Source organism: Lissotriton helveticus, chromosome 3_1 (assembly GCF_964261635.1).
Source record: "Lissotriton helveticus chromosome 3_1, aLisHel1.1, whole genome shotgun sequence".
NCBI classification, from domain to species: domain Eukaryota; kingdom Metazoa; phylum Chordata; class Amphibia; order Caudata; family Salamandridae; genus Lissotriton; species Lissotriton helveticus.
In genome coordinates this window covers 780,027,600-780,052,282 of record NC_136061.1, presented here as the reverse complement: position 1 = coordinate 780,052,282, position 24,683 = coordinate 780,027,600, and the positions used below count along the sequence as shown (strand labels likewise).

At 40.6% G+C, this 24,683-nt stretch overlaps 1 protein-coding gene across 1 annotated transcript in view; it reads left to right on the top strand.

Annotated features, from left to right (window-relative positions):
- TUB (TUB bipartite transcription factor) overlaps positions 1-24,683 on the top strand; it is a 593,386-nt gene that overhangs the window by 39,848 nt on the left and 528,855 nt on the right. The window lies entirely within an intron of this gene.

Here is a 24,683-nt window from a genome sequence, read left to right as displayed (position 1 = left end):
TGGGAGTAGAGTTTGGCATGGATTTTGTATGTGGCACATTGCACTTAATGTTAACATTTTGTTGTTATGCTGTTAAGTTTCTTTTTTTGCATCTTTGGTTGATATAGTGCACGTATCTCAGTAGTTTAATTGGTTTGAATCTTTGCAATGGGTAGCACGTATTCGTTCAGGGCTTCATTTAGTTTTTGTTTATTGCTACCGCGAAACCGGTCCCAGGATGCTTGTTTCTGGTCCAAGGAGGACCTGGCTTGGCAGTTCGGGCTGGACTATTCCCACAAGGAGCAGGGTCAAGACTGATTTGCGTACGGCTGGGTCCAAACTGGGGTGGTGTGGTGAGCAAAGAATGATGGATTTAACCCAGATCCTTGTGACTGGGGGTGAATGTTTGCATTGTCCAGCATTCTGTCCATCAATTGTTTCTTTTGCATATGAAATCATTTGAGGTCACTGATAGGTTGTTTTTGTACTACAGTTTCCACTAAAGAAGGGCTTACGGCTCGAAATGCATTGGATGTATATATGAACAGATACCCAGGAAGAGACATATATTCTAATGCGCCATTGTAACAGGCCTGGATGGGCAGATCTAAAGCATGTAAAGTTGGGAATCACGTTGCCTCTACATTGAAACTTTTCATGAACAAACATGGATTACAATGGATCACACTGGATTGAAGTTTGGATTCTTCTGGTTAAATTTCATAGACTTGTGTCTTTATGGCAGTGCAGCGTGTTGCTGGAGGCGAAGGCGCAACAGCTTATTTTGCTAAACAAACCTTTTGCCATGCTTAAACATTCCTTTTCAATGCATATGTCACCCTAGGGTAAGCCCTAAACAGTCTAGAAGGCAGGGTGCAGTGTATTTAAAAAGTTGGACATGTATTTTTAACTTTAACATGTCCTGGTAGTAAAAAACTCTTAAATTAGTATTTCACTACTGCAAGGCCTACCTCTGCTGTAGGATAACATTGGGTTACCTTATTACAATAAAAAAATAACTTTCTGTTGGGAGCAGGAGGAATTTCGAGTTTGGTGTCTAAATATTTGGAATTTTCAACTCTCTATAATGGTAAAGTTAGATTTGAAGTCACAATTCTGAAAATGGCACTTGTTTTAGCAGTATTATTTAGCATTTTCAAGAAAAGGGAAATGAACATGGCACACAGAACAGTTCCAATGTAAGCAGTAAACATCACTCCAGAAAAATGGGAAACATAGCCCAGATACTCTTAATTATAATGAAAAGGTCAAACAAAGCTAGACCCTGCCCAGGTAGGGCATCAAATAAAACAAAACACATCACAGTTGCTTGGACAAACCCAAAGAGAGGAGATAAGAAAGTAAGGGGAAAAGGGAAGGTAATGAATGGGAAGTGAAACAACCACAATCAGGGTACTCATTAAAGTGGAAGTCAAGTTCCCATAGATCCCTTCTTAGGTTCAGAGGAGGGCATGATGTGGATGTCAGATGCATGGAATGTTTTGGACATTGTCATATGGAGCCCTCCTGACAGCTGCAAATGCTTGATATGTGTAGTAAAGGGGTACCATCAATCAATCAATCATTCCATTTGTATATCGCACTACTCACCCGGGAGGGTCTCAAGGCGCTTGGGGGAAGGGGTATGCTACTGTTTGAACAGCCAGGTCTTGAGTTGTTTCCTGAAGGCGAGATGGTCCTGGGTCAGCCGAAGGTGGATGGGGAGGGAGTTCCATGTCTTGGCAGCAAGGTAAGAGAAGGATCTTCCTCCGGCGGTGGCTCTTCGGATGCGTGGTACGGCTGCGAGGGCGAGGCTGGTGGACCGTAGCTGGCGGGTGGGCGTGTAGAAGGTCAGGCGGTCGTTGAGGTACTTGGGGCCCAGGTCGTGGAGAGACTTGTGTGCGTGGGTGAGGAGCCGGAACGTGATCCTCTTGTCGACGGGGAGCCAGTGCAGGTTCCTCAGGTGGCTGGAGATGTGGCTGCGTCGGGGGACATCCAGGATGAGTCAGGCGGAGGCGTTCTGGATGCGCTGGAGTCTTTTCTGTAGCTTGGCTGTGGTTCCGGCGTAGAGGGCGTTTCCGTAGTCCAGTCGGCTGGTGACGAGTGCCTGGGTGACAGTCTTCCTGGTCTCAGTCGGGATCCAGCGGAAGATCTTGCGAAGCATACGCAGGGTGTTGAAGCATGATGAGGAGACGGCGTTGACTTGTCCGGTCATCGATAGGGAGGAGTCCAGGATGAAGCCCAGGTTGCGTGCGTGGTCGGTTGGCTTGGGTGCGGTGCCCAGGGCTGGGGGCCACCAGGAGTCGTCCCAGGTGGAGGGCGAAGATCCCAGGATGACGACTTCCGTCTTGTCCGAGTTCAGTTTCAGGCGGCTGTCCTTCATCCACTCGGCGACGTCTTTCATCCCTTCGTGTAGGCAGGTTTTGGCGGTGTCGGGGTCTCCATATTACCTTGAATTATGCCACTCGGTCTCAGATGATGGCAGTCAATTTTTCTAAGAGCATTTAGGGACCAAAACCATCCCCCACTACATGTTCAAAGAGGGAGGAAGTGGTTGTTTGCACATTTAAGCCACACATAGCCTTGCCGCTAGGAACAGGTGGGAGAATAAGCGGCCTTAGGGGGTCATTGTAGGAAAGATTCTATCTGCCCCCGGGTTGCCCAAGAGAATCGTAAGTGGGTCTAGCGGTAGTTTGACATTTGTGATGTTCTGCTGTGTACTCTGGATCTCTACCCAAAAAAGCTTGTATCAATGGGCATGATCACCAGGTTTGTAAAAATGTGCCTGTCTCCATGCACCCCTTCCAACACAAATATGAACCCCCGAACATCTTGGTAAGTCTAATGGGCATAAGTTACCAGTGGGTCAATATTTCATAAGTGTTCTCCTTGTAACAGATGCATATCGATGATTTAGCCACCGTCTGACATATAGCCCCCATGCGTCTTTGGATATCTCAATAGCCAGTTCTCTTTCCCATTGCAATACACAAGCGTTTTTGTAGGAGAGTCAGCTGCAGGAGGAACTGATATTATTATTATTATTGAGTTTTGATAGGGCATAGCTACCCATAGGGTTTCCCAGTGCTTAGAGGACAAGCAAGACAGCTTAGGAACGAGACTTAGAATGACCTGGTTTTCAGATCCCTGCGGAAGGTGAGTAGAGAGATGCAACATCTCAGGGACTTCAGGGGAGCGTTCCATAACTTGGGGCCTAGATATGAGAAGGAGCAGCCACCCTTCCTGGAGCACCTAAATCTGGGTACTGGAAAGAGAAATTGACTGCTGAGTCTTGTAGCTAGATTTTGCAAATATTGTGATCCCTAGCGCAAGATGATTTTGCACATATAGCATAGTGCCTTAAAATTGTTACGCTCGTCCGCTGTGAGCTATTGAAGGTCACAGATGAGACCGACACAGAAGAATGTTTGGAAAGCCAGAAAAGAAGCCACGCTGCAGAGTTCTGAACCGCCCGAAGGCGTCTGATCACAGTCTTGTCAGCTCCTAGGTATAGGATGTTACCGTAATCTAACCTGGACAGAATCATGGCTTGAATGACGGTTCATTGAGCGGAGAAGGGAAGTACCCACAGGATCTTTTTCAGCCATTTCATGATGTCAAAACCCGAGGAGGCTACCCTATCTGCCTGTGGCTTCAGGGACAGAGTGGAGCCTAACCAAAAGCTGAGGTTCTTCACCTTGTGAGTAGGTGTGGGAAGAGCCCCCAATGTAGTAGACCAGTGTTGAGGTCCCCAGAGTTGGGAATACCTACCCAATACTATATACTCGGTTTTTTGACCAACTAACTTCAAAGAGTTGAAGATCTTTCAGGTGGAGACAAGATTGAGGAAGGGACTGAGATCTTCCATAGCCATGATATACCTTTATGGCAAACATTGTTAAGATAGAGGGACTCAATGAGTGTGTCATCGTGCTGGAGGGCCAGGTGCACAGGGGGTATATCTGTCCAATGAAGCACCTGACTCAGTATGTAGAGTTCACTTTGAATTAGTTAGAATTTTATGACTAAGTCTCCTTGGGGTAACTCTCCATAATTGTAGAAGTTGTCTATGATAGGGGAACCTGCCCTGAATCCAGCAAAATAAACAATGATTGATCTTGCCTTGGAGAAAAACAGGGTTATGTATCAAGGGTGTGAGTCGAAAGGGATAGATCGGGAATGCCTTACTTTGCCGTACCTCCCTCCAGTAGGTTTGAAGTTGCAAAGTCAGAGGCAGTAATGGGGGGCCTCCTGCCTCAGATGACGCTGGGAGCCACAACAATCCAGAGAGAAGGGAGGGAGATGCCTGTTTCACTTGGACCAGGGTTTCCTGTCAGGGTTGTACTTGCAGTCCAGAGAAGGGTGAAGTTGTGCAACTACGATATAGGTTGCGATGTGGGGCAAGCCCAGGCCACCTTCTGAGATCGTCCTGATCAGGGTTGCTCTTGCCACTCTCTGAGACTTGCCCCCATACAAAGTTGAGCATTTTAACGCGTATATGTGTGATGGAGTAAAAGTGGAAGGGCAGATGTAAGGGTCTGGAGGACACATGAGAGCTGGGACATGAGGTTCATTTTCAAACTATTAAGTCTGTCCAACCATAAATCCTCCAACTTCCCTCAGCAATAAAGAGCCTTGAAGAGAGAAGTGAGGAGAGGGGAATGTTGCAAAAGTATACATCCTTCGTCTGGGGCAGCAGATGGATTCTCAGGTAGGTTAAGGCTAATGTCTCCCATTGATAGCTACTCTTCCTAATGGGGTCTTCTAAGCTGTTGTGAGGATCTGCCACACCCATACCATGTGATTTTGAAAAGTTGATTTTAAAGCCTGATACCTGGGAGAAGGCATGCAGCTCCACCATCAGTGCCAGGATTTTAGTGTCAGGGACCAGTGTAAAACAGAGGATGTCATCAGCAAATAAACCCAGTTTGTGCTCCACTCTATCAACCACAACTCCACTAATCACTGGATTCGCCTAGGTTTCGGGTACCAATGGTTCCATCCTAGGTGCAAATACTAAGGGAAACAAGATGCATTCCGGGCTGATGCCCAATGTGAATCTGATCAATGGGTAGAAGTGACCATTAATTTTGAGTTGGACAGTAGGTTTGAAAATTAGCAAGAATAAAGGCTTTCATTTTAGGCCGTAAGTGGATCTTGTGAAGGACCTTAGAAGGAAAATTCCAATCTACCCCATTGAACGCCTTCTCAGCATCAAGGGAGAGAAGATCCATATGTTGCTTCTGTTGTTCAGCCACTTCTATAAGAGCCACTGCTAGCCGTGTGTTGCCATTGCCTGTCAATTGGGAATGAAGCCATATTGGGTTGAAATGATTATATTTGGCCAGATTTGCTGTAGGTGGGCATCCAAGATAGAGGCAAATAACTTCACAAGCAATGTAGCAAAGCTGTGGGCCTATATGGAAGGCATTGTGAGGTGGGTTTCTCCGGTTTAAGAAGAAGGGTGATATAACACTCCATCATGGTATCCGTGGCCACCCCGGAGGTTAAGAATGAATTGAACACCCTTACCAGAGGCTCTATCAGAAGAGAGGCATAGGCTTTGTAAAAAGTTGCAGTATAGCCTCAGTGACAGAAAAGGGCCACACCCAGCACCTAGATTCTGTTTGGTGTGACTCCAACCCCCCCCCAACTGGTGCCATCCAAGACTTGGACCCTTGGAAGTACATCTGAAGCTGCTCTTCCAGCCCAGATAGGCTGCTGCCCTGAAGGACTGCTGTCCTGCAGTGCTACTTTCTTGCGTAGGTGAGAAAGACTTGACCCATAACCTGTACTTAGAGACATCAGAGTAACTCCAAGGACTAGCCTCTTGTAAGAAGCATCCGGACTCTGAAACTGTGAATCCTAACCTGCCACGTTGTGCACCCCAGCCCAGAACCCTTGGCAGTGGGCCTAAAGGTGCTCTGGCAGCCAATCTGTGAACCCAGCTGAACCAATGCATTTCCTCTGCTGCGCGAAGCAACCCTAAGCAGAACCATCATATCGCCTCTGCTTTGTGGTCTTTCCTGGCACATGGACTTTGCATCATCCTCGCAGCTCACACCCTTATCAGAACTGCCACACGCATCCTGGCTGCAGGCCCTCACATCACAACAACATCCTCAACAATGCCGCAGGACTCCAAATTTCAGCCCAAAGCTTCTCCTGAACCACCAGTGCATGATGCATCTTCGATGCAGAACTTTGCTTCTGAAGTCCCTCATCAATGGCATACTTGACAACAAAACAGGACTCTGCCTTCTAGTTCCATGGAACCGCAGCTGTGTGATGCATTCTTGACTCAGGATTTCGCAGTGCTCTGTAAACCAGAATTTAAGATATTTTGTTCAACAGGCCTAATTTGGTCCCTGTATCCTGCCCAGAATCTATTGCAGTCGGTCTGAACTTGTGACTTTGCCCAGGTCTGGCGCAACTAGATAACTAGAGTTGGAACTTTGTGCTTTTAAACACAATTTTCACTTACATCTTTAAAATGCCATTTCTCCAGTTTTACTGATTGGATTTTTCTTATTTTAACTCAAATAATTCATTAAATTTTACCCAGTTTTTCTAAATCAATGTAGGATTTTTCTTGTCTTGTGTTTTCACTTTATTACCTTTTGAAGTGCTGCCTAAATATATTAAACATTGCCTTTAAGTTAAGCCTGACTGATTCTATGCCAAGCTTCCAGAGTGTTAAGCACAGTTTAATTGATGATTTGCTTGTGTTTCACCCTGACAGAGATTGTGGTTGCAGTTTGAAGAGGGTTTCACCCATCACCAACCAGTAACAAAATCAGTAACCCAATTCCTACACACAATTAAACAAATGCTACTATTATCTTATCTAAAGCATATATACAATAAGCTGAACCTAGATTACTACAGTTGACATTTGCTATTGTATGTATCTATAATTGAAAGCTTTCCTGTAATACACAGATCTAAACAAACACTTCAACAGCTACCTAATCTAAACTAACTTAATCCGCACTAATTTTGAAACAAAATGTAATATACCTATAAAACACAATGTTATTATAATGATGCTACAACAGTAAACTATAGTAAAAGATAGTCCAATATTAATTTTCATCCTTTGTCATTGTTACATTGCCATGTAAAATAACAGCAATTTACCTCAATTGTCTATTCATCTTTCTATGTATTGTTCAATAATTGAAATCCATCTTGAATTTTGGTTTAGCAGTCTGTATAGCATCCTTATAGATTTTTGTCCTCATTGAGGAGGTACTGGAACTGCATCATGAACTCTTTAAGCTGATGTTGGTGGCAATGGTGCATGGGTGTTCATGTTGGCTGGAAGGTTGTTGCAAGCTGAGCTTCTCTCTACTCGGCGTTGCTCTAAATCTCTTGTCTATGGATCTATGCAGCTGAATCCTCAAGCCCCAGATGAATCTGTCCATTTCTGGCACTTTTCTTTTTTATTGAGACTATCTATATATATTTTTAGTGCATTTTAAAAACATCTATTTAATAACACATTAAAAAATTAACCGCTTGATGAAATACAAATTAATTATTAATAAAACTGTTTTATCCAATAGGGACAGGAAACAAATAAGTGACCCTATAAGCCTTCTAAATTAAAGTGCCAGATTTGGAGTATGTGGACCAAATAATGCTACATACCACCTCATTTCGTTGATATTTTCACATTTTGCTTTACAGAATTAGAATTTTAAAAATATCTGACAATTGGCCAGCTTTTGAGTTTTTAATAATTATTGCCCTTTAGTAATGCCTAACAACATATTGTTTGTGAAACCAACATACCTCAATAATATCAATTCATTATGTTCTAAATAGCCACAGACTTTGGTTGATGGGCATCACACGGAAGTTGGCTCAATGTGCTAAGCTGATCACCATTTATAATTTAACTATTACACGTTGCAGTTTATAACATTCCTGCAGCTTTGCTTCTGATTTGGAATAGCACCGCTTAGTGAATAAATCCAATCAATGAGAGGGATAAGTAACTCTCTTAATGTCCTTATATATATATACACGCTGAGTCTTGGTGTATATTTCAATGCTTATTTAATATTCCTTTTTAGAAAAAGCCAGCCAACGCGTTTCGTTCTGAAACAGAACTTCTTCAGGGCTGAATGTTAAAACACATAAAAAGACAAAATTGGTAATATACATAATGTGACACAAATGTCCTTGAGCCCGTCGGGAGCCAGCCGGATTGACCGGCAGGTTTACAGTCCAACCACTTCCATTGTAATGAGGCGGTCGGACTGTAAACCGTGATGAAGCCTGGAAAGGCTCCGACCGATGGTTGGAACCTTTCTGGGCTGCATCTTAATCAGCCCCTAAATTTCGACATGTCCTACTTTTAAGCACCATGAACATTGGCTTGTGAACTACAAGGCCTAAATAGGGGGACATATTAATATTTAAAAGGGAAGTTTTGAGCTGTAAAAAGGGTTTATTTTGGTAGGTTGAATCACAGTTTTACACTGCTATGGATGGACTACACAGTGTAGGCCTGATGCCATGCTTGCACTACCACTGTAATAGAAAGCATAATAGATGATGTAGTCTGCTAGTGGCATTTAAGCTTTAGGTCCTGGGTACACCTTGTACCACATACTAGGGATTTATATGTAAGTTAAATATACCAATTAGAAGTATGCCAATTTTATCATGTTGAAAGGGGGAGCACATGCACTTCACCACTCGTTAATAGGGTTACAGTGTATAGAGGTCTAACAACAGCAAAAGTATAGTGTCCTGCAAAAACTCAAATAATATTAAGTGAGCATGCAGAAAAGACAGATACATTTACCAACAATCTACTATACAGCTCCACACTTTCCTAAAGCTCAACCTCCTAAGGGAAATACCGACAGAGCTCTTTGCATCCTTTTTTCCTTATGTAATGACATTCTGTGATTTATTGCCTGACTTTTCAGACACAAAGGTACTCAAAATGTAGATGCATGAGAAATCTTTATGTAAATGCCAGGTTACATTATGCAAATTACCATCATGTGACTGATAATATTTTTGTTAGTGGTAACTTTTTCTATCTGTAATTATACATTATGATTAATAGCCATTATTAATTTTATAGGTGCAACTATAAATGTAATATGTGTATTTTCTATGTGTAATTTTAAAGTTAATAATTTGTCAAATAGTAAACTATTATATATTTTAAACATTTAAAAACTTGAAAGAAATGAGAAAAAATTCGCAAAAATGTACTTGGACAACAACATTCTCAGTTTAGTTTTCTCTGATACTGATATGATGTCTGTAGGAACAATAATACATAATTTATAATATTTCTACATAAATGTGGTAACGAAGTCTAATGTTATGTTAAGTTATGTAAAGTTGTATCACCTGTAAGTACATATTAACATACAAACTTGAGGATGTGATTTCAAAATGATAAATATTAACAACATCAATGCTATAGAAATTCCCCCTCTGTGCCGATATTTTAGCACTCCCATTGTTGAGCACACAAGCAGTGTACTGCATGACGAGCTGAGCTCGTCATGAGCATGGAAGGGGTTAATTGTAGCTTACACTCTTAAATATCTGTTCAGCATTATAAGTAGCATTTGAGTGACACATTTGTAACAATTAGTGTGTATTTATTATATTATAAGAGGGTACAGTCATGATATATGTTGAGGACCAACTAGGAAAAGGTTTGTTGATCAGGTATAGCCAGTAAATGGAATGCGGTGCAAGTGCTAGATGATTATGGCGATTCAGAAAACAAGCTTGAATTTATGTAAAGCTACTGTGACGGTAAGTACTATAGACCTTACTTCAGTTGTCTTCAGTACAGATTGAACATCAAATTTAAGAGATCTTAACAATGCTGCAGTATACAATATTCAATAGTAGAGTGTTGGACATTAAGGTGTGGAATTTGATCTAAATGTTAAAAAATGTTGCTACATTTTGGTTCACTATTAGATTTATAAAGATTTTGCCATCTAGGACAACATACGTGACTGTACCTTCATGCATCCTGCTTATATTGGGACTTTACTTTTTAAAACTGTGCATATTTACTAACACAAGAGTATATTCTGATTTAAAGAATGATGAAGCAAGCATTCAACAGAAACCTGGAAATGGGTATCTGTAATTCTAGACCTAACTTTAAAGCACCTTCTCTATATCCATTAACTTGCCTCAAGTAATCTGAAGTTCTAAGTATTCTTACTTATTGGAAATTTAAATGTGATACTATTTTACATGTTCTGATCGTATAACAGTCAATCACCATAGAAGCTTAAATAATTAGAAAACAATTGTTGATTGTTTTTTTTTACAAAGGTATAAGCCTCAATGAGCAACCCAATGTGAACACATACAGAATGTTTTCAAATTTCGACAGAAATGTTTGAGCACAATGTAGTACATACACATCATATAGAATACTTAAAGCTGTAAAAGGCAATCACAGCAAACTTCAAAATGATGAAGGATATATACACATAAATAAATAATGTAATGTAATGTAAAAGTAACTTCTAAAGAGTATCCTGGCGCTCTGCACTAGCAATGTAGGAACCGAGAAGTGAGAGACAAGGGAACAGAATTAAATATTAAAGAAGAGCCATGTTTTCAGCTTCTTCCGGAACAGAGTGGTGGAGATAGGGCATCTTAGATCCAGCTGCAGGTTATTCCATAAGGTAGGACCCAGAAAAGAAAAGGACCTACCGCCCTGTTCAGAATTTACGGATTCGAGGAATATTAGCCAGAAAACTTATTGTTGAGCGCAGACTTCTAGGAGGGATGTAAAATCCGATTTTCACTTTCAGGTATCTGGGACCTGTTTCATGCAATGCTCTATGGATGAGTTGTAGAGTTTTGAACATAATCCTTTTCCTTTAAGGGAGGCAATGAAGTTTTCTGAGGAAAGGGGGCACATGGGATTTTAGGGGTAGGCTGTGTAATGTACTTGCAGCCGCATTCTCGACCACCTGCAATCTATTAATCAGATAGTTCCGCAGGCCCAGGTGTAAAGCGTTACCATAATCCAGACTAGATGTAATCAGAGCCCAGACCGCCAATTTCCAAGCTGTCAAAGAAAGAAAGTGGAAAAATTTCCTCAGCATACGTAGTACGCCAAAACAAGTCCCTACTTATACGTTTACTTGAGCTAGAAATTAAAGTTCACTATCAAACTTAATGATTACATTTTTAATAGCATTAGTGTGGTACAAGGAAGAGAGGCATCCTTTCCTTGGGCCAGGAGGTCTGCCAAGGCACTTCCAAACTTACACCAAAATAGAGGAATTCGTTTTTCCCACATTACATTTCAGTTGGTATAGGGAAAGCCATGCGAATATTGCGGCCAAACACTTTCAGATGTTTTCCTGGGGGAATGTTTGGACCCTGCCCCACAAGAAAAGCAGCTGGGTGTCGTCGGAATAAGAGACTACTTTAGCACCCAGAGTCTCTGCAAGGCATGTCAGGGGGGCAAGTTATATATTAAGGGTAGGGCTCAAAGCAGAGTCCTGCAGCACTCCCACCTAAAGGCCCGCCATCAGAGGAATAGGGGACACCATACCTTTTGACCCCTACCTTCAAGAAAAGTGGCCAGCCATTCCCACACTTCTCCACCAATCCCTATGGACAGGAGGCGGGACAGAAGAGTTGAGTGGGGGAACGTGTCGAACATACCCTACAAATCCAGCATAATCAGTGCAGCTTTACCACCAGCATCAAGAGTATACCTGATAAAAGTCGACTACCTCCCCAAGTGCTGTTTCCATGCTACAGCTGGGCAAAAGCCAGATTGACTAGGATGTAACAAGTCATTGCATTCTAGGTACCGAGATAGCTGCTGGTTAACATGTTTTTCCAGTATTTTGGAAAAGGATAGGAAGAGGTGAAATTGGCCTATAATAAGACAGATCTGTAACTACTGCATGCGGTTTGTTTAGCAGCGGCACAATTTTGGCCTGTTTCTATTTCTTAGGGACAATATCCAACGAGAGTAAAGTCTTTAGGAGATGATTGGCAAGAGGATTATTAACCTCTGCTCCCACGACTAAAAGATTAGTGGGGCATGGGTCAGAGGGAGAGCCAGATTTAGAGATAGATCTTCCAGGGTGAGTGGATCAAAACTTTTTTTTATTTTTATTTTTTTGAATTTTTTATTTTGACAAGCAAGTACAGGAGTGTAACATTTTTCATATACATACGAAAAGAAATCATTTTCAATCAATGCCGGGACAGATCAACGTTCAACAGAAAAGAGAAAAAAGAAAGAAAACTAATCGCAGACAACCATAAATGTAACTTCTTGACAAAATCAGTAGTATCATCCAAAACACAAAAATTCCATTAACCAGATCCAGATAAAATTTACGAGACGTTATCCCAGATTTTTTCAAATTTGACGATTGCTTTTAAGCTTCTACCCTTAGCCAGTGCCTTTTCCATAGTATAAATTTCATGCAAAAGATTCCACCACTCGATCGTATGAGGTGGGATCTGCGAGATCCAAGCCCTAGCTACCACCAATCTGGCGCAGGACAAAGCTATACTTAACCAACTCCTATTTGTGATACCCGTAGGGTATATAGAAAGTAGTACCAAAGGTGCAGTAATTGGGGTATTAATCAACTGCTTTTGGAGTAAGATATTTTCTATTTCTAACCAATATTTAGTTAACAAAGGGCATGAGTAGAACATATGTATGAGGACTGCTGCCACCAGACCACATTTAGGACATTTTGTACGATCACTACTTGAAACATTTTGTGTCCATTTGGATATTTTTAATGGAGTATGATAAAGTTGACTAACCGTCCTGTAAAGTTGTAATTTCAAACTAGAAGAATGGACTACTTTATTGATGTTATCTATAGCAGCTGAAACATTCTGGGATGTCACTTTAATTCCATAATCAACTGTCCATTTTAACGCCAGTCTAGGGCAATCGTCTGATTTGTTTAGGCCGAGACATTTATATCCCGAACTAATTAGTGACTTCTTTTTCGTAGAGTAAAAACAGCTCCAAATACCTGAGCTGTTTATTTGTTTCAAATCCATCTTACGAATCAGATAGTCCTTAATTTGAAAGTACTTGTATATCATTACTTCAGGCAAATTATACAAAGTTTGCAGTGTTGCAAACTGTAGGAATCCATTTGAACCATATAGATCTCCTACCGTCTTAATTCCAAACTTAGCCCAGTCCCGCCTAATTTTATCACTAAAAATATCAGGAAGCCCTGGGTTGTCCCAGAGTGGTAGCTCAGTATGAAAAAAGGAGGTGTCACAATGGCTCAGGATCAAGTTCCAAATGCGTACCGCATCCCTCGCAGTCTTAAATTTTACACGTTTAAAATAGTTTGGATCTTGCACTTTTGCCAAGAACTGTTTTGAGTTAGTGCCAAGCATGAACTGATAAAAAAAGTATTGATTATTGATGAACAAACTACAAAGCCGGCCTAAAAAAGATGCAAAAAAATAAGCTTTGAAGTCCGGAAAATCTAGACCCCCTCTTTCAAGTGGTAATTTTAGTATGGACATAGACCTTCTAGCCTTCTTATAACCCCAAATAAAACTACTAAGGATTCCATCTAATTTTTTAAAGAATAAATTGTTAACCCGAAAAGGAATAGAGCGAAAAAAGTATAAAAATTTCGGCACAATGTTCATCTTAATCAAATTGATTCGACCAAGTAGATTGAGTGGGATCTAATGCCATTTTTTGAGCAACGTGGTCACCTCTTTTAGTAAGGGATCATAGTTTAACATATTTATTTCATTAGTTTTAGAGGAAATTTTTACCCCTAGATAGACTGCAGATTTACAGAGTCCTGAAACTGCAGAGTTAGTTTGGTAGTTCATGATGACTTGTGTTTTATTGATGTTTAATTTATAACCAGAGATAACTCCAAAGTTTTTAGCTTCCTCTGTTATTCCAAGTAAATAGCTAGATCGTCCGCATATGCGGTTATTTTAAGGATTTTATCTTCATGCTGCATCGGAACAATCTTATCTTGAGTTTGCAGGGCATTTATGAAAGGCTCCATAGAGAGAGCAAAGAGCAGGGGTGAAAGCGGGCACCCCTGCCGAGTCCCCCTTAAGATCCCAAAAGTTGAAGAAAGTAACCCGGCATAGCTAATTTTAGCGTTAGGGTCCCTGTATAGAGCCTGTATACTTCTGAGGAACTGCCCTTTAATGGCAAACTGCTTCAGGACCCTCCACAAATAATCCCACCCCACTCGGTCAAACGCCTTTTCTGCGTCTAGAAGTATCATACCGAGTGGGGTGAGATTAGTAGCGGCCACATCAAAAGATGTGATGGCCATATTGACATGGGTGGTAGTATCCCTTCCTACTACAAAGCCATGCTGTTGATCATTTACCAAATATGGCATAAGGGGTGCCATTCGCATTGCTAACAATTTGGAATAAGCCTTGGCGTCGGCATTTATCAGAGAAATTGGTCTGTAAGACCCACAATCTGTAGGTGTTTTTTTTTTTAAAAAGAACATAATTTTGGCAGTTTTCCAAGAGTCCGGGGCCTTTCCTGTAGCACCAATTGAATTAAATACTAAACAAAAAAAAAGAGAGAATTTCATCTGCACACATTTTATATAATTCTATCGGAAGTGTATCTTCGCCTGCCGCCTTGTTAGATGGAAGAGAAAAAACCGCCAAACGTAATTCAGCTACTGTAAATTTCTCTTCCAACTTGTTGATGCTTTCCTGATCTAGATATTCTTTTGGTGGTAATTTCTCGTTTATATAAGATTGGATCTGATCTTCCGTGCTCCTACTCTCAGGAGTGTATACATTTTCGTAGTAAGAGACGAACTGTCCCATAATTAGTGCAGGTTGGGAGTATACGGTAGCATTAGGACCTCTTATAGATTTAATTAAAGTTGTTGCCCTATCATCAGCAACTTTGTAGGCCAATAACTTACCTACTCTATCCCCACACTCGTATTGGGACAGTTTATATTTAAGTATTTTGCGACTATTTTTCTCCCTAAGTGATGTTTTAATAATTGAACGTAAAGTCGTAAGTTTCATTTCCAATTGCTCTATATCTTGGCTGCTCAACCCACCGGCCCTGAGATTGTCAGCTAATTGATTTTCAACCAATAAAATATTAGCAGTTGCCGCCTTAATTTCTTTCCTGCGCAATGCATTTTGCCTGAATACATATTGTTGTGCTAGCCCCCTAATTGAAGCCTTACAAGCATCCCATACTGATAAAAGAGTGGCAGTATTGATATAGTTTTCAATGAATTCTTTTATATGTTCCTTAAGGGCTGCTACAAAAACTAAATCTGTTAATAAATATCTTGGGAACGTAAAGGGTCGTAGTTCTGTTGGCCTTTGGGCTAAGCGGAATGTAAATAAAATAGGGTTGTGGTCAGACGATATTCTTGGAATAATCTCCATATGTCCTAAATCAATTAGTTCATCTGAAGCCCACGCCCAGTCTATTCGAGTGCATAGTTTATGGGGGGATGAATAGTAGGTGTACCCTGGTGTGGCCGGATGGAGATTGCGCCATATATCTTTCACATTATGTATCTTTGCTAATTCCAAAATTGCAGCCCTGGTTTTACGCATGCGTGGAAATATCCCTCTCTTTGTCACATCTTGTTCATAATTTAGCACACAGTTAAAGTCCCCCATCAAGATAAGTTCGCCCTCCCAAGATAGTAGTTCTACATTCAGCCAATCGAAAATGCGTGGTTCATCTCTATTTGACCCATAAATGTCACAAAAGACATAATTGCAGTTTTCTATCCATATTTGCGCTATTGCCCGTCGACCCCCATCATCTGTAGCAGTTTTAATCACGTCTCCCCGCATTTGTCGCTTCCTCAAAATTGCCACTCCCCGAATTGGAACATATAAAGTAGTGCATACCACCATCTCATATCCTAGTTGGGCCAGAAGTTTTTTATCCCTAAAACAAATATGCGTTTCTGGTAACATAACCAAATGTGCATCATACATTTTCAGTTCCTCATAGACCAAGCTTCTTTTAGTCTTGTTATTCAAGCCTGACACATTCTATGCTAAGCAACTAAAATGCGACTTATGAATAGCAATTAACTCATGGAGATCTGTCCCTTTCCTTAAGTTCCTACTTATTTCTAATCTAATACCTGCCAGGTTACTGTCACATAGACTTGTCATGTCTTTTTTTGTTTTTTTCCCCTCCATACCCCGCCCCCTCTCAGTACCACCCCTTACAATACCCTCCCCCCCGTACCATGAGGAAAAAACCCCTTTACGCACCTGCTGCTGCTGGAAGGGCAGCCACCTGTAGGTACAGCTATCTGTAGAACCCTCGCCCTCACCCTGTAATGTGTCAATCTAAACCCTCCACGTACAGTATCAATCTATCAACGGTTTGTCAGCCACCGTTGTAATTCAGAAAGTTTAAGCGTCTCAACTTTTTATACATTAGTCATTTTTGCTAAAACCACCTCCGCTTCCTCAACCTGATTGAGGAAATACGTATGACCTGCTTTGATGACTTTTAAGCAGGCCGGTTCCTGGAGTAAGACCTGTGCCCCTGTTGCTTTAAACGAATCAATTAGTTGCCGTAAATTCCAGCGCCTCTCCATTGTGGTCTTACAAAGATCTGACCTAACAAAGAAGGTTACATCTTCTGTAACTATTGGGGAATTAGGTCTCGCTTGCAGAGAAACCGCCTGTCTAAGTAAAAAGTTCCCCCAAAAAATCTGAAAAGGACGGGGAAATTTACTCCCCTTGTTTCTATTTACTAACGGCAGTCTATGAACTCTCTGGAATTGAGAGTCCCAATCCCAGTCCGCCAGATCGGGAAAGGCACGCTGGAAGAGTTTAACGATGTAGGCACGAGGGTCTGAGCCTTCCGAACCCTCTGGAATCCCGAAAAGTCTGAGGTTCTGCCTTCGCTGTCTATTCTCCACGTCCTCAATTTTATATTGCAGAGCACGGATCTCTTCATCATGACGGACAGTCTTTCGCTCTGTGCTTGCCGACCGCTCCTCTACTTGTACAACCCTCTGCTGTAGTTCTTCTACCTCTTGGGTGATACCACTGATTTTATTATTAACCTCGAGTAGAAAATGTGGTGTCTTAGTGTTGTCTTCTTTCAATTGTAAGAAATATTGTTGAGCTTCATACCGTTGTTCAGTCAGAGTGTGGAGGATTAGAGCTAGAGAAGGGCTCTCAGACTGTGGTGTGTCAGGCAGTATATCCGTACAGGAGACTGTCTCAAGAGAGCATAATGTAGGAAGGGCGGGGTTGACAATGTGAATAGGAGCAATACTGTTTGCCTCCTCTCTTCCATCGTTTGCGACCTGCGGGCGTCTCCGCCCCAAAGATCTATCTACGGGAGGTAGGTCAAGGGATTTAGAAAAGATAGCATTGCCGCTAGCTTCTTGTGAGGGGAGAAGCAACTCCGTAGGACTGTCTCCTGATAATCGTAAGGCCATGTTTTTAACCCCCCCACCCCTTGGCCTGCATCCACTTCCGCAGTGGACTCTCGTCTAAGATAGGTTTGCCTCTGGTATTCACAAATTATATAGCCGTAGTAAGAGTGGAGGGGTTGATATTCTTCTTGTTCTTAGTTTATTTTTGTATCAAAACTATACAAGGAAGAGGTTAAGTTGAAAGTTTGCTTAGCTTGCTGATTGATAATCAGACTCTCCTCTCTCCATCCTGGGCGGGAGAGACTAGCTGGGCTATTGGAGATCTTAAGCATAAAAGAAGAGGCCCCCTACTATTTAGGTGAGGTTCCTTAAGGTAGGGAAAAGTCAATCAATGTAAAGAATTAAAGCAACCATTCATATAATGATAAATAACAGTGATATATAGTGAAATAAAGAATGAAAAGAACCAAGGTAACAACTAATATTTATCAAAAGTACAAAACATCATTTATTGTAATTCTTAACAGGTAGACAGTTTATAATATACATACATTCACTTTCATATCTGTCAATCATACTTCCATGCATACTCAAATCAGTTAAAAAAAGCCATTGTTGAGATAGCAACATTTTCCACAGAATTGATAGATGGATACAATGTAATGGGTATAAATTAAATTTCGGCACACACAGGTGCCTTCGTCAGGAGGGAGGCCACAGTTGGAATATATAAGGATTCTACTAAAAATGGTTTTGCTGACCAGTCATTTTCTAGAATGACATAGAGTCAGTACTGTTCTTGGTGTGTTTATCTAAACTCAGATAACGGAGACATTGAATAAAGTTCAAGACGTGTCATTCAAAATTGATTTGAATGTGTCCCATTCATGAATATTGCGCTGTATGTCAACTGATGATCCGAGATGAAGATTCTTTGCGACAGATGAAGGTGAACTGACTTATAGAGGGATGAAGTACAAGGAATATTTAGTTCGTCTTTTATTCATAGGGGAAGACTTCATCCAGAGCCGCTACGAGCAGGAACCCCATATCCGGAGGCTTCATGCCATTGAACACAAATTCTTTCACCATTATGGATACCAAATAGAGCTTCTGCATCTACATTGAATTCTCATAAACCTATTCATTTAACTAATTTTGCATATAGATGTTTACACAGCCACAGTAAGGCAGTGCTTTCCTACATACAAAACATAGCCTTCATGTCCACATATATTTCTAATTAAACACAAATCCAATTTGAAGATCAAGAACAAGAAGAAAGTACACAATACACAAAAAGTATATACTTTAACTTGAATATGACAGTCCTAATGATGTAAGTAAGAATTGTTGATGCTTTTTTCTGACACTATACATATTGCAAATGAGTGGCAGGAAGCAACATACAGACAGTAAACTCTTTGTACAGGTGTGTATGAGTTTTAAAATACTTACTTTTGTCTGCAGAGCTTAAGCTTTCTAATCAAAACTATATATTTATTATGTATCTTTAAGGTATATCTTTTAGAAAGTATGCTTAGACACCGATGTTGATCAATTAATGTAAGAATGTGGCCTAACGTCTAGGACATTCCACCTCGTACCTAAGGAACCAGGTTCAAGTCTCGCAGGGACGCTCAACATCCTGTGATTCTGGACACATCACTTAATCTATGCTTGCCTAACAAAAAGGAATGTGCCCGTCTGTAACGTAACTAGTTCTCATGTAAAGAGCTCTAATACCTTCTGGTCTAGTTTGCAATATATAAAACTTCACCCCAAAAAATAAAAAGGAACTGTTATCCTCCCCCACCTGGCTGATCTATCCCTCCAGTTTGAACATAATGCATGTGTAGTATTTATATGATATTGCATATTAATGAAAATATGTAGCAGGATGCAAATGATCACCCAAGATTAAGCCATACAAAGTAAAACAAAAAACTCAATATGATTTTTTGTATTTCATTGCAAATCTACATTAATAATATTAAAATTCCTATATTGCGTCACATGTATCGTTACAAATGTTTATGTAGGTTATGACAATTTTCAAGAATTACTTTTTTTTTTAAATAACTAGCACAATGTTAAATGTGTGCCTCAAGATTTTGGTTAATGTTGCTGTTAAAATATAGAAGGTGTGTGCATATTATATATATATCTTGAATGTAACACTACTAGTACAGAAGCCATGCATTCAATAGGAATATTTCTCCACAAGCAAACGTGACGTAGGTGAAACATGAATATTTCCAGATATCCACCTATGTGGTTATTTGGGAATATCAGAATTGTACAAATGTTCTTCCTCATGATTTGCATTTTAATGTATTTTTCTGAAAGCAGGCACTGAATAAATTATTAACACAAAATAAATAAAGACATAATATGCATGAATATTATGCATGAATTTGTGATGAGGAGCAAAATGTTGTTTATTAAATGGAGCATAACATAAGCTATGCTAAAAAAAATGGGTTCAGTGTACATAATTATTTAATTAACAACTTCTTAGGAGGTAACTCTACACATTCATTAATACCAACGTAGAACATGGTGATTTATACAATATACGTTTAAATATATTGAAATACCAATGAAACCGGAAATGTCAGCACTGTTTTGTAATGCAAACTTACCGGAAGCTGATAAGTTCTAAGGAATGGCAGCATCGGTGCCCTCAATGCTAGCAACCAACTCGGGTCCAATGAGTGTTGTTACCTGCTCTTCTGTTGGTGTCATTTGTTCATGGTTGTCTGGGCCTCCTCCAGGTTGCATTGCAGGCTTCACATTCCTTGTCATTGTTTTCATTGACCCTTAGCTTGCAATCATGCTACCTTCTCTTCCTTTTCTTGCATTCCACAACAGTCCTGCATGTTGGTGTTACTACTTCAATTTTATTAACTCTACCGGCCCATAACTTTTCTTTCTTGGATAATGGTAATTTGGAGGTGACAAACAGATATTTTTCTTGTTTTGTACATTCAGAAATTAAAATGTCATTCTTCTCCTGTGTAATATTGACATTCTTTTTATGCTTCCGTCCTGGACAACCCATCCTGCTTGATTGCTACCCTCCTGGGTGATAGGATCTATCTTACTGCCACTTTGAGAAAAAGCATGGGCTTTTGCATCACTTTTTTTAACTGAGGAGTCTTTTGTGACTCAACAGTGACTTGCTGCGTGCAATTATGAATTGCACCACACAAGGGCAAGTCGTGCTACAGCACATTGCACTATGATGCAGAGCATTGTGTTATAGTGCTCCACATACTACATATGATGCTGCCCCTGTTGTATGTAATGCAGCACAGGTTTTTATGAAGCAACATAGCACTGCATCACTTTTTCTAAATCTGAGCTTACATTGTTATTCTTCTTGTGGTTTGGACTAAGCCTAGACTAAGCCTAGACTCAGACAGAAAATAAGGGCAGATAAGGAGCTGGACCCACCTAAGTGGATATTAGGTGCTCTCTCCTAAAGAAGATGTTGGCGATGCCCAGCTGGGAGCTGTGTGGAGGATTTACTTAAGGAAATAACTTTTCTTTGAGCCATAAAGTTCTGCAGCCCTGTTGACCTGGATGCTCAGTTGAACAACATACTACATTAGTGGATCACGGACATACTAGTGACACTGCAGGAATATCCCTACTACTGAACCTAATCTGTTCCTCAAACAATCACCCCACTGCAAGTCTGTATTTCATTCTGGTAGTGTACACCCAAGGCTCTAATAGAGTTGCGGACACTTTGTGTCTTAAAGAGGTCATCTGAACCCGTTTCGACTTTGTTCTTGAAACTCACAGACTAGCTTTCATCATGTTAGCCTTGTCACAACAACATTAAAACAGTTTTAATTGATAAATTATAATGCTGTTTCTCAATTATATAATTTCATTTAGTTTCACACAAATCCTAATCTCTATACCCCTGTTCATGCTAATTGCAACCTGGTGCAGTGAGTTATTCTTCATCTGAAGTGATAGACCACCGAGGTATTGAATATTCATTAGCACCTAGACATTTTCTACTCAATTCCCTAGCATCACTGACACCCCAACTGGTGGCCAGCTGGGGTATCCACTGGTACTGTACTATGCCATGTATCTCATCACCAGTACTGGAAGCAGGAGACCACGCTGAACTCAACAGCCATTGATCTAATTGTTTTCCCAGTTCCCCATGCCAACCCTCTTTTCAGTGGCTTTGCAATTTCTTAAAATGGTTTGCTGAAGGTCCTTTGGTTTGATATAACCAGAAAGATATCATAACTGAGGCTCAAGCTGGGAAAAACTAGGATATTGTGCTGCCAGGATTTGATGCACTGCTTTCCCATCTTTCACTCAAACACTATTGTTTAGACGATGGGCAATGAAACCCTTAATAAAACTGATTGGACCATATAAATCTGAAGATTAAAAAGTACTTTTTGATCCCTCACCATAGAGTAACACACCCCATTGACCTTAACCTTAAACTGATTTAGCACAAAAGCTGGACAAAGTGAATTACTTTATCCATGACATTGTGTGAATTGTGAAACTTCACCCTTGGTGAAGGCTGGCAAAGGTTGCCTCAGGTAAAGTTTACTCGATTTGACCTATTGCAATGGAAGTGCTCTTGCTGCAAGACTTTGCACCCATGAAGGATGTTATTTTGTGTGGCATAAAATCATTTAATGTTTGCTTCCAGTTAGTCAATTGTTCTGAGATTGCTGAGACAATGGGTATCTCTGAACAAAGGAGGTTTAATTTATCCACTACCATTCAGGGTTGGCCGTACTATTGAGAACGTACTAGTGAAAAGCTTCCATGTGCCGAGATTCTTTATTGCCCAACTCCCACACAGATAGTAAAGAAATGCACATGCAAAGCACCTCAATGTCAGCAATCAACCTGCTGTTGAACAAAGACTAATGATTCAATCAATGTTGTTTGAGTTACAGACAACACCAAGATGCCCTGTTCAGGGGAGAAGAATATTTTATGAATAAAAATTTGAATGATTCTCTTATTAAGTGAAATATTTCCTCCTAGTACTCTGGGTAACAAAAGCTTACACATTCTTCAAACTCCCCATTATTGTACTTTTCAATTTTTTTTGTTTTAAGTGAACGAATTTCCTCATCCTCCGAACCCCCCCAATCCTTCAAAAGAAAGCTGACTTTACCACTTCACACACCCCGAGAAGAAGGTGTAATGACCTAAGCTTTTACACAGCATAAAACATTTGTAGTTTTGTAGATGAGTTCTAAAACAGTTACCACCTCCTGGAGTAAGCTGTGAATGCTTGTGCAAACTACCATTGGAGAGTAAAGAGTGTTGGCGCCTAAAGAATGGGCCAAAGTGGTCACTTAACTTAAACACACCAACTTACAGATTTTAACCTTGGAGTCCAGATGGCACTGGATAGGTAGGATGGACCTTTGCCACCATGTTGCGAATGGAGCTGGAACAAAAACACAGGTCACACATATATGACCACTTGCCAGATCCTTATATTTCAGTCAATCATGAGAGGTTGAAGAAGTTTCAAAACTTTTATTCATCCCTTAGGAATTAGTAGGTTTGTTCATTTTTATTCAGATCAGTCCAGGTTACAGAAATAATGAGTAAAAGGTGGATTAGTGACAGCATAAATCAATACATAGTGTTCCTTAAAGGAAATTGTAATTAAAGTAGTTAAAGGACCTAATCTACCCTAAGATTCCCTTCTAGAAATTAGCAAGATTATCTGAGCTGAGATAAAAACTAGAACTTCCCATAAAGAGTCATTCTGGAAACTCAGATGAGTTCCACACAGCTGCATTAGCAACCGTTAGAATATTAGTGACAGAGGAATGATCACTGCAGTAGCATTGATAAAAGAGAATCAAGACAAGGGAAAGTAAAGTCACTGTTAGCATTAGCTTCCAGCAATGATAGAGTGACTATCCTGTAGTAGAGTCATTAGGGGATCTTCTTCTCTCTAACTAGGAACACTCAATATAATATATAAAAGCATACAATAATCAAATGAAAATTAGTAGGTGTGTAAGGTTCTTGTCCAATGAAATTCATTCATCCGATGGTGTCCTCAGCATACGTTTCTTCTCCTCCTGATTCCCACAGTAAACATTCATTATGATATATAATAAAACAGTGTTGCAAATATTAGAAGTGGAGGAATGTTCTCATAAAAACCGTCTTACCTATGGTATTAGCTGTGTTCAATTGTGAATACTAAAGGCTAATCAGATGTAATAAAACAAAACTATCAACAGTGCCCTGGTTAAACATACATAACGCACATCTAAATTATTATTCATTCTAGCAGTATAATCATTATGAATTTACAGCACAGTTCATTGTTATACGGCATGATCTAAATGGTGTGATGAAGCAAAAGAATGTAATTTTGAAGTCAGCACATTCATTGGCAAGAAACTGATGCAAGGCAAAGTGTTCTAAATGAACATGAACGGGAGTCTAAAGAAAATGTGTTGGGCATAATTACAGTGCAAAAACAACAGTTGATGGACAGAATGCAGACCAAATGTCAAACTTTCACCCCAGTACAGAGATCTGGGCCTAAATCCATAGTTTTTTTGCTCACTATGCCATTCCAGTTTGTACCCAGCCATATGCAAATCAGTCTTGAATCTGTGCCCCATGGGAACAGTTCAGCCCGAACTGCCAAGCCAGGTCCTCCCTCGACTGGAAACAAGCATCCAAGGACCGGTTTCAAAAAACACTCATCAGCCTGGATAGCTTGATTCCAGTGGCATGGAGAGCACGGGACTCATATCTGAACATACCCGTCCCACTCGGGGTGACAAATGCAAAAACAACAGTTGATGGACAGAATGCAGAACAATGTCATACATTCACCCCAGTACAGAGATCTGGGCCTAAATCCATCGTTTTTTTGCTCACCATGCCATTCCATTTTGAACCCAGTCATATGCAAATGAGTCTTGACCCTCTGCCCCATGGGAACAGTCCAACCCGAACTGCCAAGCCAGGTCCTCCCAGCCATATGCAAATCAGTCTTGACCCTGTGCCCCATGGAAACAGACCAGCCTGAAATGCCAAGCCAGGTCCTCCCTGGACTGGAAACAAGCATCCAAGGACCAGTTTCGGGCTTTCAGCCCTCATAAGCCTGGATAGCTTGATTCCAGTGGCATGTAGAGCACGGTACTCACGTCTGAGTATACCCGACCACACGGGGTGACAAATGCAAAAACAACAGTTAATGGACAGAATACAGAAAAATGTCATACATTCACCCCCGTTACAGAGATTTGG